This window comes from Ruditapes philippinarum, unplaced genomic scaffold, assembly GCF_026571515.1.
Source record: "Ruditapes philippinarum isolate M1 unplaced genomic scaffold, ASM2657151v2 ctg459_1_1_1_1, whole genome shotgun sequence".
Lineage (NCBI taxonomy): Eukaryota > Metazoa > Mollusca > Bivalvia > Venerida > Veneridae > Ruditapes > Ruditapes philippinarum.
The window spans coordinates 54,361-68,641 of NW_026856679.1; the positions used below are offsets into that span (position 1 = coordinate 54,361).

The 14,281-nt window shown below is 30.9% G+C and overlaps 1 protein-coding gene across 1 annotated transcript in view; it reads left to right on the plus strand.

Moving 5' to 3' along the window:
• Positions 1-11,657, plus strand: part of LOC132747306 (trichohyalin-like) — a gene marked incomplete at its 5' end in the record, with an annotated part of 62,300 nt that extends 50,643 nt beyond the window's left edge. Inside the window, 1 exon segment of the mRNA XM_060736653.1 lies at positions 9,859-11,657.
• Positions 11,658-14,281: the final 2,624 nt, after the last annotated feature.

Consider the following 14,281-nt stretch of genomic DNA (forward strand, 5'->3'; position numbering starts at 1 on the left):
ATTGTGCATGAATGGTTAACAAATTTGTGCACAAAATTATTACTATTGTGCATGTTATAAACATGTTGTCCATCATAAATTAAGTTGCGTGGTTTTGTCCACCTATTAAATTAGTGGGGTTTGTCCACCTATTTGAGTGTGGTTTAACTGTGGTTTGTTCATTCTATATCAATTTTTTCATGTTATCAGATGATTGCTGAAATGTGTGCACTGTATACCAAACCTTGCATGTATTATGCTTTTCTTGAAGCAAAGAAGTTAAATGCATGTTGTAGATGTTTTTGATGTCTTGAAATATTATTTTACCCAAAAGAAGCAAGCTAACTTTGATTTTCAGACAACTTGTGTTTAGGTGTAATAATTTTTCTGTTGCTGTTAAACTTCTTAAAATGTGAAAATTTGAAGAATTTGAGATAGGAATTCATACACAAAAACCTGTGCCTGTTTTGGATTTTTGCATTTATTGAAAATACAGGATCAAATTTCTTTTGATCTGATATTAAGAGACACCCTACAATGAAGTAAAAAAAAAAACGCTTTTGTAATAATTATAATTGTTATATGAATGCATAAGTTTACAAAATGTACTTCCTTATTTACTTGCGTTTCTTAATAGCAAACTTTTTTTTAAAGTTAAAGCTGTTTTGTCACATTTCTGAGATAAAAGTCTTACTAATTTTGCACTTTAAAAAAAAAATAATTTTTTTTTGAACAATGCCTAGCTTATGCAAATGTTTTTGAGGTAATGGAAAACCTTTAAGTTACTTATGGAGTAAATCATTTCCTGAAAATGTTTTGTTCAGAATGCAGTAAACAGTATACAGTTCTGTGAAAAAAATGCATGTATCTGAGGTTACCTTTGTAGACATAATATATATAAAAACGTCCATTAATTAATGCTGTGAGAAACATCAAAGGTCATTTTGAGGCATTATTGAGGTTGTACCTGCATGAATCTGAGATATTGCACTTGCAGGTGTCACTCATGTACCTACATAAATAGCTCAAGTAATTACAGACATTCAGCTAATTTATCTTGACAATAATGGTAAAATTATCATAAAATTATCATAAAAACATCTTCTGTTGATCATCATATATAAATAAGAACCAAATTACTATCCAGCACCCATTTACTATTTATTGTATATCACATACATATTAATAAAATGGTGCTGGATAGTAATTTTGTTTTTGATGATCTATGGGAGATAATTTTATGATAATTTAAACTTTATTAGGAAGACAAACTAATCAAATGTCTGTGAGAAACATCTAAGGTCATAATATATTGGTTCAAATATCTTGTGCAAGAAGTAATGCACTGAGATGCATCTGCACTGGAGTATATATATACATATCCTTACCTGAAATAAAGCATTCAAGGTCATCAGAGGTCACTATCATTCATTTGTAATTCAACTGAGTTTTTGTAACTGTCATCCAAAAACCAAATACATCAGAAAATTTTCATTATTGTCATATTATAAAGTTAACTCTATCTTTGAACAAGTAGCTTTAAAAACTTCAGTTTGGCATGTATTTTTATTTATTTTTATTTTTTTTGAAAATTGAATCTCATACTGACATTTAGACAAAAGTAAAGAAAGATTAAAATCATGTGATTATTATTTATGTATTTCTTGAAAACTAAACTAGATCTAGGTTGTTTTTTTTTTTTCATGAGCATTGCTATATATAGATTTTTTGAAAAAATTAATAGTGTGTCCTTTTAAATTTTGAAATATTAAGGCCACTTCCATTATCTAGATTTTGTTTACTGTGTCACTTGTAAACACTTGTAATTTGGAATGTAAATAAATAAATAACTGATTTAACTGCATGAGGACATTGAAACAAAAATATTAGTTTTATACATTTATAATGCCCCTGAGTATCAAAAATTTGTTAAAGTTGTTTTAGCGAAATACTGGTATACATTTACTTTAAACAAAACAAATATACCTGATGTCTATACCAGTGCTGATAATCTTTATATATCGTATAAATCATCAAAAACACTGAGAATCTAATTACCAGTATTTAAAGCATTAAATTTGTACTTTAAATGGAATTCCAAAGTTGGTTTTGAAATTATATGCCTAAGGTTCTAAGCCCCATGCATTTCATACTGCCATTAAAACAGTTAGACAGGACTGACTGTTTGGTTTAAAATGTGGGACCTTTAATAATTAAATACTGTGATGATCATCCAATGTTACAACTATAGCACTATGCTCAATGCTATTTAACAGGCCAATATCACAAGTATCAAGACAAGCTGATGACAAGCCAATATCTCAACTATAACAGTGACAACTGGCCAATTTCACAAACTCTCACAGTGACAACTGGCCAATATCACAAACTCTCACAAAGATGACAAGTCAATATCACAAGGTATGACACTGACAAATATCACAAACTCTTACAGTGATGTCAGGCTAATATCACAAACTCTTACAGTGATGACAGGCAAATATCACAAACTCTTACAATGATGACAGGCCAATATCACAAGCTATGACAGTGACAACTGACAAATATCACAAACTCTTACAGTGATGACAGGCTAATATCACAAACTCTTACAGTGATGACAGGCTAATATCACAAACTCTTACAATGATGACAGGCCAATATCGCAAACTCTTACAATGATGACAGGCCAATATCACAAGCTATGACAGTGACAACTGACAAATATCACAAACTCTTACAGTGATGACAGGCTAATATCACAAACTCTTACAGTGATGACAGGCTAATATCACAAACTCTTACAGTGATGACAGGCTAATATTCACAAACTCTAACAGTGATGACAGGCTAAATATCACAAACTCTTACAATGATGACAGGCCAATATCGCAACTCTTACAATGAGACAGGCCAATTTCCAATTTCACAAGCTATGACAGTGACAACTGACAAATATCACAAACTCTTACAGTGATGACAGCTAAATACACAAACTCTTACAGTGATGACAGGCTAATATCACAAACTCTTACAATGATGACAGACCAATATCGCAAAACTCTTACAATGATGACAGGCCAATTTCACAAGCTATGACAGTGACAACTGACAAATATCACAAACTCTCTTACAGTGATGACAGGCTAATATCACAAACTCTAACAGTGATGACAGGCCAATTTCACAAACTCTGACAGTGACAGCTGGCAAATATCACACTTTCTTACAGTGATAACAGGCCAATATCATGAGCTATTGCAGAGACAACGGGCCAAAACACAAACTTTTCAGTGATGTACCCAATATCAAACAACGTAAAAAAGGCAATCACATTTAAAACAGTGAAACGGAATTTCAAAAATCTTACAGTGATGACGGGCCAATTCACAATTTACAGTGAAACGCAATATACAAACTAAAAAGGTGATGACGGGCCAATTTACAAAAAGAACCAAATTCAATTTGTGATGACAGGCCATATAAACCAAATTAAGGGAAACCCAATACATTTTGATGATAGGCCTTACTTTTCATTGCCAAAAACACTAAAATTTGAAACTGCACTTTTTACAGTGATGACAGGCCAATATCACAGGATATTACAGTGACAACTGGTCAATATCACAAACTAACAAGGTGATGACAGGCCAATATAGCAAGAAAAGAACCAAATTCATTAGTGTTGTGACTTGACAGGCCAGTATCACAAATTAAGGGCCAAGCACATACAGTGATGATAGGCTGCTTACTTTTGCATTGCACAAATAACAGCTGATATTGAATAGCTAGCTAGGTTATGTGTCTGCAAAGGAATCATGTAAAACATACATAGTTAATCTTAACATTGAATGTTTTTTTTACATTTATGTACACAGTATAGCACAAAAAACAAATAATTTGTTTTATTGTTCTTTAAAATGTAACATGGCTGTTATCTCCTCCATTTCCCCAGGTTTCACATTCCCTGGTACTTTTCATTATTTATGGCAAATTGATTTGTTTACCTATTGATTAGCAAAAACTGCTTCATGCATGAGAATGAATACATGACATGTTTGAAAGTGCTTGCCCTGTCCCAGCTGATTACCAGCAGGTTTAACTTTTATCTAGATTCATTCAATCTTAAGATTGTTTCTTTAAGAGAGATAACACTTAACACATGTTTGATATTTTTAGTTGAATTGGAAATCAAGTTCAGTGGATAAACATATCTACTTCCTATGCCCAGAAGAAATGAAACAAGTTGAATTAAACACGCTTGCAATAAATGATACTGTGGACGGAATTAATATAGTAAAAGGTCTTTGAGTTCGCAAAAAACCATGCAAATTGAATTATGTTATGACTTGCAATAAATGATTCAGTGATTTGTTTTACCTACTAGCATAAAAAGCTTAAAAACTGACCATGTAGACCACTGATTGGCTGTGGATGTGTTAAAATTGGCATAAAAAAAACCCAGAAAAACAAATTAACAAATATAATACACATGTATCACGAAATATTTGTAAGGTACATTTGTAACTGACTTAAGGGGGCGAGAGTTTCTTTAAGACTTTTTGTCCAGGATGACAATACAAGCATTCAACCAGAAACATATTTAATATTCATAATTATATAACTAAAATTAAAAACATCATACCTGGGTATTTTAAGTTACAAACATTAATGAGCCGCGTCATAACAAAACCAACATAGTGCGTTTGCGACTAGCATGGATCCAGACCAGCCTGTGCATCCACGCAGTCTGATCAGGATCCATGCTGTTCGCTATCAGTTTCTGTACTTGTTATAGGGTTGGTAAATGAACAGCATGGATCCTGATCAGACTGCGCAGATGCGCAGACTGGTCTGGATCCATGCTGGTCGCATATTTCATTACATTGGTTTTGTCATGACGCGGCTCATTTATAGGACATCTATAATATAGGATTTAACATCAGGATTTATCATTGAAGTGTTCAAGTCTATAGACCTGTATGATATATATGTATAAATCAATTGAATACGGTATGCCTGAATAAGTTTAGAAATAAATAGGTTCAATTATACAAATACAAAACACTTGAATCACATTACATGCTTACAGGAAAATCGTTAAATCCAATTTGAGAGAATTGATTGGTAACAAATAATGACCCGTGAAACTGAAACTTTAATGTGTTATTTCTGTTAGTATATTATGTAATGTGTGTAGTGCACATATCTTGTATAATGAGTATCAAGATATTGTAAACCTATTGTCTTTCTTGCACTATTGACAATCTCTTTTCAACTTATCATGAGAAACTTTGTTCCACCACAATTTTAGTCTTTAATTCTGTTGATAATTAATATTGTTTTTTTGTGTTGTAAGGTCAGCAGTTTTCTCAAAAGTTGGCCAAAAGTTACTTACAATGAAAATGAGCCATCTTTAAGGTATGGTGATATTTTTGGGCCCACTTTATAATTGATGGTTTAGAAATAATATCCTGAAAGTTTCATGCTTGTATCACCATTTGCAGTATTTTCCTAGTTCCCGCCCCACTATTATTCTTAAGTAATATATCATGAGTTGGTTTAAATCTTGTAACTTACCTTACAGAGGGTGACATTTTAAATTTGTTAGCATAATATTATATTACTAAATAGTGAGTGACCAGAAAATTTTATAGCCTGAAAGGACTTGCATGTCTGAATAATTCAGATTCCTTTCCTCATGTCACTTTCATGAGTAGGGCAAATTATTTTTATCCCCCGCTGAAAGGCGGTGGGGGATATAGAAATAGTCTCCATCCATCCTTCTGTCCGTCCATCCATTCATCCATCCGTCCGTCTTTCCGTCCGATATTTTTGTCCGGAGCATATCTCAAAAAGTGTTTGAGGTATCAACTTAAAACTTCATAGGTGCATAGATCTCATTGAGGAGGAGTGCAGTGCACAAGAATGATAACTCTACCCTGCATAATTTTTGAGTTATTGCCCTATGTTAGTTTTCATACTTAATTTTTCACCCACGTGTAGCATAACTCAAAAGTGTATGAGTTGTCATCATGAAGCAAAAATGATAACTCTTCCCTATATAGTCTTTGAGTTATTGCCCTTTGTTCTTTTTCAGACTATTTTGTTCAGAGCTTATCTGAAAAAGTATTTGAGGTATCAACTTGAAACTTCATAGGTGGATAGATTTTACTGAGGAGGGTGCAGCACTCAAGAATGATAACCTACCCTGCATTATTTTTCAGTTATTGCCCTTTGTTATTTTCAGCCATCAGTATTCACATAAGTTTCAAATCAGTTTTCATTACCAAAAGACCTCTTAAAATTGAATTATTCTGCTCTACTACATATACATTCTTCGAATGAGCAAACACATTCGGCGGGGAATGGCCATGTTGACATGGCTCTTGTACATATTATTTAAAAAGGGGCAAGACAGGAACTACATGGAGAGGTTTTAGCTCAAAAATCCTTTAAGATAGGATGGTGACCCCCAATATTTTTTCTTATATTTTCGTATTATTTGTTTCAATTATGATTCTCATGCAAAGTTCCTGAAAATATCTGTTTACCAGATTTTCCTCCTCTGTCTTTGTAAAAGTTATAGAAACTGTAGGAAATGTCTTTATTAAACATCAAAGTATAATTTTTTAACCATCAAAAAGCTTGGATTTGATCATACTTGTTATATCAACTCATTATGATTATCTGTGTTAACTTTAATTTTATGGTCTGCTTCCACTTTGAAAAACATTATTTTCATCGTCAGTCACTGGTGATTGCTTTTTCCTTTCTTTTGAAATCAGTTTTCTCAAACTTAAATTTTTGTAATACATTTATATAATATTGCATTAAATTTTGTATTACATTTATGTAACATTTCATATCATTATTAATGTATATTTCTGATCCTATTACTTGGTTTATGGGCTAAATTGATTTCCATTAAATGAGCCGTGTCACGACAAAACCAACATAATGGGTTTGCGACCAGCATGGATCCAGACCAGCCTACGGATCCGCGCAGTCTGATCAGGATCCATGCTGTTCGCTTACCAACACTATTACAAGTAGAGAAACTGAAAGCGAACAGCATGGATCCTGATCAGACTGCGCAGATCCATGCTGGTCGCAAACCCATTATGTTGGTTTTGTCGTGTCACGGCTCAAATACAGATCTGTATATTGTGTTTTTTTTCTGTAATATTTCAGCAATAAGTTGGTCTGCATGAGGTAATATCAATACACTTTTTTTACCTTATCAATAACTCTATCATCGATCTTTAGATATGAATCTTACACTTAAAAAACTCTCTGTTTGTATAGAATATATATATATATCTCTCCTTTTAAATTTTATTTACTTACACCCATAGACAATAAAGACACTGCCTGAATTATAAACATAACAAACATGTCCTTAAGATCTTCATAAATATCTTCTTTTCATTGCCCAATTTTCAGTGATTTGATCTCTAAATCCTTTAAGTCAAGTAAAAACAGAATATTTTTTAATATTTTGGACATTCACAGTGTTTGATATTTGCATTTTTGTCTTACAAAGAAATTTTCATCAAGTACATAAATGTATAAAGTTCTGTTTAAAAAAAATGACTTTATATTTTTATATAAAAGTAAATCAGGGTAAAATGTAAATAAGTTTTAATATATTCTAATTATACATTGCTTTGAAATACATGGATGTTTAGCTTTAGTGCTTGCCTGCCAAGTTTGAACATTATTGAAGCCTTTATTTTACAGTTTCATAGCAACTTGGAACTTGTAACAGGATACTTTTCAGTGAAAACAGCCATTTTTCACAAAATGCTCATGAAGTAATGGGTTAAGCTTAAAAATCTTTCATGACATCCCCAAGTCATTCTAACTAGCATACCAATTTATATCTGTATTTATCTTTGAAAATCATGCCTTTACCAATACTAGTATTTCCTGAGCAGGACAGGTATTAATTAATAAATTTTATAACCTCAGTGCTGCATTCATACACCTTTCATTGTAAATAATTAATTTAGTTAATTCACATTGTATTGACTGACATGCTTCCATGTTCCAGAAAGAAATTACCGGTATGGGGTATGGATTTCCAATGCGTTCATTTTAAGACTTTTTTATTATGTTGTCCCGTATAAGGAAATTGATTTGCCATTTATATAGCTTTCTGGTCCACTATAATATGGTTTTTGTTCAGCAAGAAATAATACCTTCTTAGCTGAATGGAATCAAAGAAAAATTTACATTCATTTAAAGGCCCATTATGTCTAAGAAGTGCTTTATTTTCTCAAAAGCTGCTTAATTATTTGTGTCCTGCTTTAGTTTTTTAAAAGTTACTTACTGGCCAATTACCTGTACTATCTTTGCTTCTGTTGCTTTTTGGCATTAAGTACAGTTATAGTGATTATGTGATTTGTCTGGAAGTCAAAATACGACTTTGTTTACATTTGGCTACTTTGGTGACAAATTATTTCACATTCAGCCCTCTGCTGGTGATCAGCATCCAAATGCTTTAAAAAAAAGTTATTTAATCATTATGACACCTATGTCTGCCATTGCTAATGAAGGTGAAAAATGTCCATTTCGGAGGCATTAATGTGCCTTTAACATGCATATTCAAAACATATTTTTGAAAAATAAAAAGTTTTAAGATAAGTTATCAGTTTCTATGAATAGATTTTCAATTTTTCTGTAAATATATGTACAAGAACTTTTACTAATAAATAAATCTTATAAGTTATTTTAAGAAATTTTAGAAGATTCAAAAAAATTAATGTTTTGATTTCAGAATTTTTTCTTTATTCTCTGATTCATTCTTGGTTCCCTATCTTTCTTTCTCTCTCTGGTGTTGTCAGAAATATTTATTTAATCATTGCTGTATATCATATTGGGATATGTCACACTGTATTACAGAAAGCATGATAATGACACTGTGTGTAAGTGCATCTACTTCCTGTGCTCACAAAAAATGATACAAGTTTAATCATATAAACTTGCAATGACAATGCATGTTGTTAGATAGGACTCTGCCACCTGAATTAGACTGCATTTCTATATTGCTTATGTGTGTGTATGTATTTTAATGAAATGAACAATTTTAATTTTGATATTTACATTGTATTTTTATCATTGTAAAATTTGTATCAAGATTGATATTGCCATTCATAACTTAATTGGAAGGGGACTTATTTTAGAAATGGAAAAAAATTAATGGACTTACAATTTTTCGAAACAGAACATTATATATGCATGTAATATTCAAAATATTAAAGATAAAGATATATTGTTGGAATGCCTTTACATGTAGTTCTTTTGATGACTCGTATTAAACAATTACAATGTCTAGGCAGCAATAATTACTTGGCTTATGCTACCAATATTGACTGTATGCTCGTATTCTCATGCTGAAAACCCTTTACCTGCTGAATTTCATAAATGAACTGATCCAGCTTCCATTTTTGGAACTGTTCATTATCAATTTTTGGGATATCAAGATGAAAATTTAAAATTGGTCAGCCTACAGTATTATAATATGAGTGAGACAACGAGACTAAAAAAAGTGATAAATGCTAAAATCTTGCCTTTTCATGCGCCGAAATGCATTTTAAGATGCCTAATTTATCTGTTTACACCGATTCATATATGATAATGAATGAAAAACTTAATATTTCACTTTCTAACCTAGCAGGGTAAAGGCTAAAGTTTTAAATTCAAAACTGCATGGACCAACTCATATACATGTACTAAGCCCAACTCATACTAAGCATGCTGTGTATGATATATATTTTATATTCTCATATTATTTTTCTTCTGCTTTATACATGTAATTAGAGCTACAGATTTATCTGGCTTATATAAAATTATTTCATTTTTTTCTATTTTTAGCATCGGGAAAAATAAAGGAGGAGGCTTTCAACCAGAGAGATGTTTTTAAACAGAAATCGAACAAATATAACTGAAGCATAATTATATCTGATAATACAAACTTTGAAAATAGCAAGACTAAAAGAGAATATCTTCATAAAGTAAAGGCAGCTCAAGGATCAGACAGAGAGAAGAAACTATGCAACATAGACAATCATTTTGTTAAAGCTAATCAAATTATTTTTTTTATATATATTTGCTATTGTTAACACTGTAATTGTATTTTTTGTTATTTGTTTGATTAAACCCCTTAGTCATGACTTATTGTAAAGTTAAGATATTAGAAGTTTTTATAAAAAATAAAACTGCCACATATTGTTAGGTACACCTTTTACTAAAATTATATAAAATTATGGACTTTAAGTTTGAAAGACGTATCAAGATCTAATAATGATATGTATAATGATGAAAACAACTACAGCAATGAATCACAATACCATGTGTAACAATCTTCATTGAAAGAACATGTGCTTGCAATTATATTTAAAACAATTGATTTTGTTCAACACAGTTTTCTTTCCAAGATCTTGTCTATTTTTTTGATGACTTGTTTTTCCATATATTTCCTCTTATAGATTTACAATGAGACTTATAATGTGTACACATGTCACTCATTGGCCATGGATTAATCAAAGAAGAGATTTGGCCATTGATCAATTAATTACATTTAATTAAGAGATCTAATTTCCAATATCAATTCTTAGGTCCTGACTTTTATATTAGCTGGTAATACAACAACAACCACCTGATGCATGATTAATTAATTCAATCTACTAATTATGTATAACAGAATTAGATTCTTTATTTTCCTTAAATATCTAATATCTAATTAACTAATCATGTACATGTAATTATTTTGTTAACACTATATTTAAATAAAGAATAAGCCTGTGAACCAATAACATGCTTATTTCAGCTTATTGGAAGCTACCGACTTTAAGCTGTTTCCAATTGAAAGAGTAATCAAACAGCTGATTTATAAAGTTTTCTTTTCCTTTAACATTTAATAGGGGTGTCAGGCTTATCCATTTAAACGGGTTCTGTCGGTTTTTAACTGAAAACCGGGTAGAGAATCAAATAACCAAAAACTGAGGTTAGTATAAGACCAACAGCTGAAGAAATTTTAGATTGGATTTTAACATTCCCTTTGTTTCTTTATGACAAGATATGACATTTGTTGAATGAATTTTTCTGATTGCATGTTATCTTATTGTTTACAGTAGATCCTAACAGACCACAGTTTCACCATAACCAGATATGTTTTGTAATTGTTGTGGATTATAGCAAAATATAGGGACAAAATGTGCTATTCTTATCAAAGTTAATGTTTAAAATCTAAGAACTATTTTAGTACAGTCGTTAAAACATTTAATACAGTTATTCAGTGGCTGTTTAAATGGTCAGCATTTTTGCTAACCATTACACTCCTAATTTTAAATGACATCTACAGACACCTTAATTGTAGTAATATAACATAATTATATATTGTTTTATGACCCACAAATCAGTATCTCTGGAAGTGTTTTTTTTTATCTCCACTTCTGTACATTGAGACCCTCTTATAGTTTGGTAGTTAATCATTTGGTAAAGTTTATTTCCTAAAATAACTAATAAAAAGTACTCACTTTTGATAAAGAATTATTCAATATTAAAAAATAGGAAACCATTTCAATAGGACAAAAGCCACACAAAAATCATTTTGGCACAGTAAGGCTGGCCTAGACCCAATCTTTGATTATATTAAGATACTCTTTTTTTTTTTATTATTATTAAAAGTTTTTTTTTGGTTGGGTTTTTATTGTGTGTTTATTTATAAAAACTGTTAAAATATTTCATTCAAATACTTGTCTGACTTTACGATTCTTATCAAAGTGGCATGTTAATCAAAAATTCTTTTTTTTGACATTGATATGTCTTATTTTGAAGTTAAATAAAGACAAATAGACAAATAAAGTCATTTGTAACTTGGCAAACTTATCCATTCAAGCATAATAAATTCTTTTTTTCTTTTTTATAATAGTTTACTTAGTTTATCATATTTTACTTTTTATGAAGCATTTCTTGTACTATGTTTTCCCTATTACAACACATTTACAATAAAGCCATTTAAGTTTAAATGTTGAAACATTGCAAATTAATACTGAAATGTCAATGAACAATCATATTTTTCGATATAAGTGAAATTATTGTGCATTCATATTTTGTAAAAAATTATGAACTTTATTGAAGTAAAATTTAATACCATTACCTGGTTACAGTCTATGAAATATTTAATCCTATAGTTGAATTTTCATATCTTTTTTATTATTTTTTTTTGTAATATCAAATTTTTTTGATTGAAGCATTCCTTGCCATATATTTTCAGATATTAATTAACTTTTTTTATAATCATTTAATTAGTACCATAAGGTTAATATGTTAATTAATAGCAATATGAGATTTATTTTACCACAAAACTCCAGACATTTTCATAATGGAAAGAGATCCCAATGATTTTTCTTTATGAAGCATTTATTAAAAAATGTTTGCATTTTATTCTTACAATTATTTTACAATGATTATATGGCATGTATTGAAAACACATTTATATATCAAATATCAATTTTATTTATGATAAACAGCAGGTCTGTAACAATATTTTTTCTTTGTTTTTCAATAAAAAGTAACATCTACAAACTTTCTGTTCTTGTTTTAAGACAGTTTAAAGTTGCTCCAGTTGAGAAATCTCTGCACTGAACATCACTAAATTTTGATGGGACTATAGAATTTACAGTCTTAAATTTTTTTTTACTCTTCAAATTTCAATTGATTTTTTTTTCTTATTTGCCGTGGGTCTAAGAAATAGAAAATCAACAAACAGTAGCCATAATTAGCTCACATTAGTGTAAAATGCTCAGGCTAATAAAATCCAACAATTGTGACAATACTTGTGTATTGGAGAGACATAGTGTATGGACTAGGTCATAATCTCATACCAATTGAAAACTTTGTAAAACTGCAAGAGGTCACAAGTGAGCCAAAGTTCAAATGAAATGAAAACACGAAATGTTTGGTTTTGTTTCTTCATCTTTAGACTAGTATAAAAGTGCCAAATATTTGACGTATATGCTACATTTTTGAAGCTATTTTGAACATTGGTCAAATCTGCTTTCTAAATTTTCAGATAAACAAAACAGTAAAAAAATCATGAAAATGCGAAGTCTTTCGATAAATGACTGATAATAGGTTTGTGGTACAGTGATGAAAAACTAGGTCACTAGTTCAAATTGTCTTCTGTCACATTATTTGAAGCTGTAGATTTTGGACAATTATCCTTCACGTTTTGTTGTTATTCAAGTACATGGTTTTGCTGGCTTGCATCTCTTTCTTGAAGAAAATCTAACTTCCGGGTAGAAAATTTGAATAACATACAAATGTAATAGGGAATAACGTTCCATATGGAATAGTAATTTTACCTATGTTTTATTACGTCTGGAGGTGAATAGACGTGTCTTGATCTATCATGTTATTATAAAAGTATCTTAATCTTGATCTATTACTTGTATTTGACTCGCAAAAAATTAACTGTAACATTAGACATTTGGTATGTGACCACTTTAACATACGTTCTTGTGCTCATTGTCCTACCATAATAGTCCAAACAAGAGGCACCGCCGGGCAGGGGCAACTCTCAACTTTTTTTTCTTTTTCTTAAAGCAAACAAATAAACGATTTAAACAATTCTTTTAAAAAAAAATTAAAGAACATTTTTTTCCTGTTTAGCTCATCTGAGCAAAACATGTGCATGGTGAGCTACTGTGATCCCCCACCATCGTCGTGCATCGTGCGTCGTCAACAATTGCTTTAAACAACATGTCCTCTGAAACCAATGACTGCACAGTAATCAAACTTTACTTGGGTGGTCCTTTGAAAAAATGTTTAAATAGTTCCGGTCTGTTGCATAAGTAGGTCATGGGCCAGAAAAGGAATTTCAAAAAAGCAAACTTAAAAGAACCTTGGCTGAAAGTACAAGGCTTAATGCTTTGGTTTAAACATATTTATTTAAGCTCGATTGTGAAACAAGTTCTTGCAACTTATGTTAATCACTTTCGTGTCCGCTTCCTTGAACCAACCAGTACTGGTGTCATATGAAGAAATATGGTCGTGACCCGAATAGGGCTCGAACCCATAATCTCTGGGTTGAGAGGCAGACACCTTTGCCTTTGCTTTGACACCTTTACTTAATGCTTTGATATTAAATATATGATATCATCTGTAGGTCCTCTACCAAAGTTGTCCCTTATATCAAAAATCCGGGGGTCATAGGTCTTCCTTATAAATAAATAAAACTTTTAAAATCTTCTTGTCTGAGGTACAAAGTTTGTCTGAGGTACAAAGCTTACAG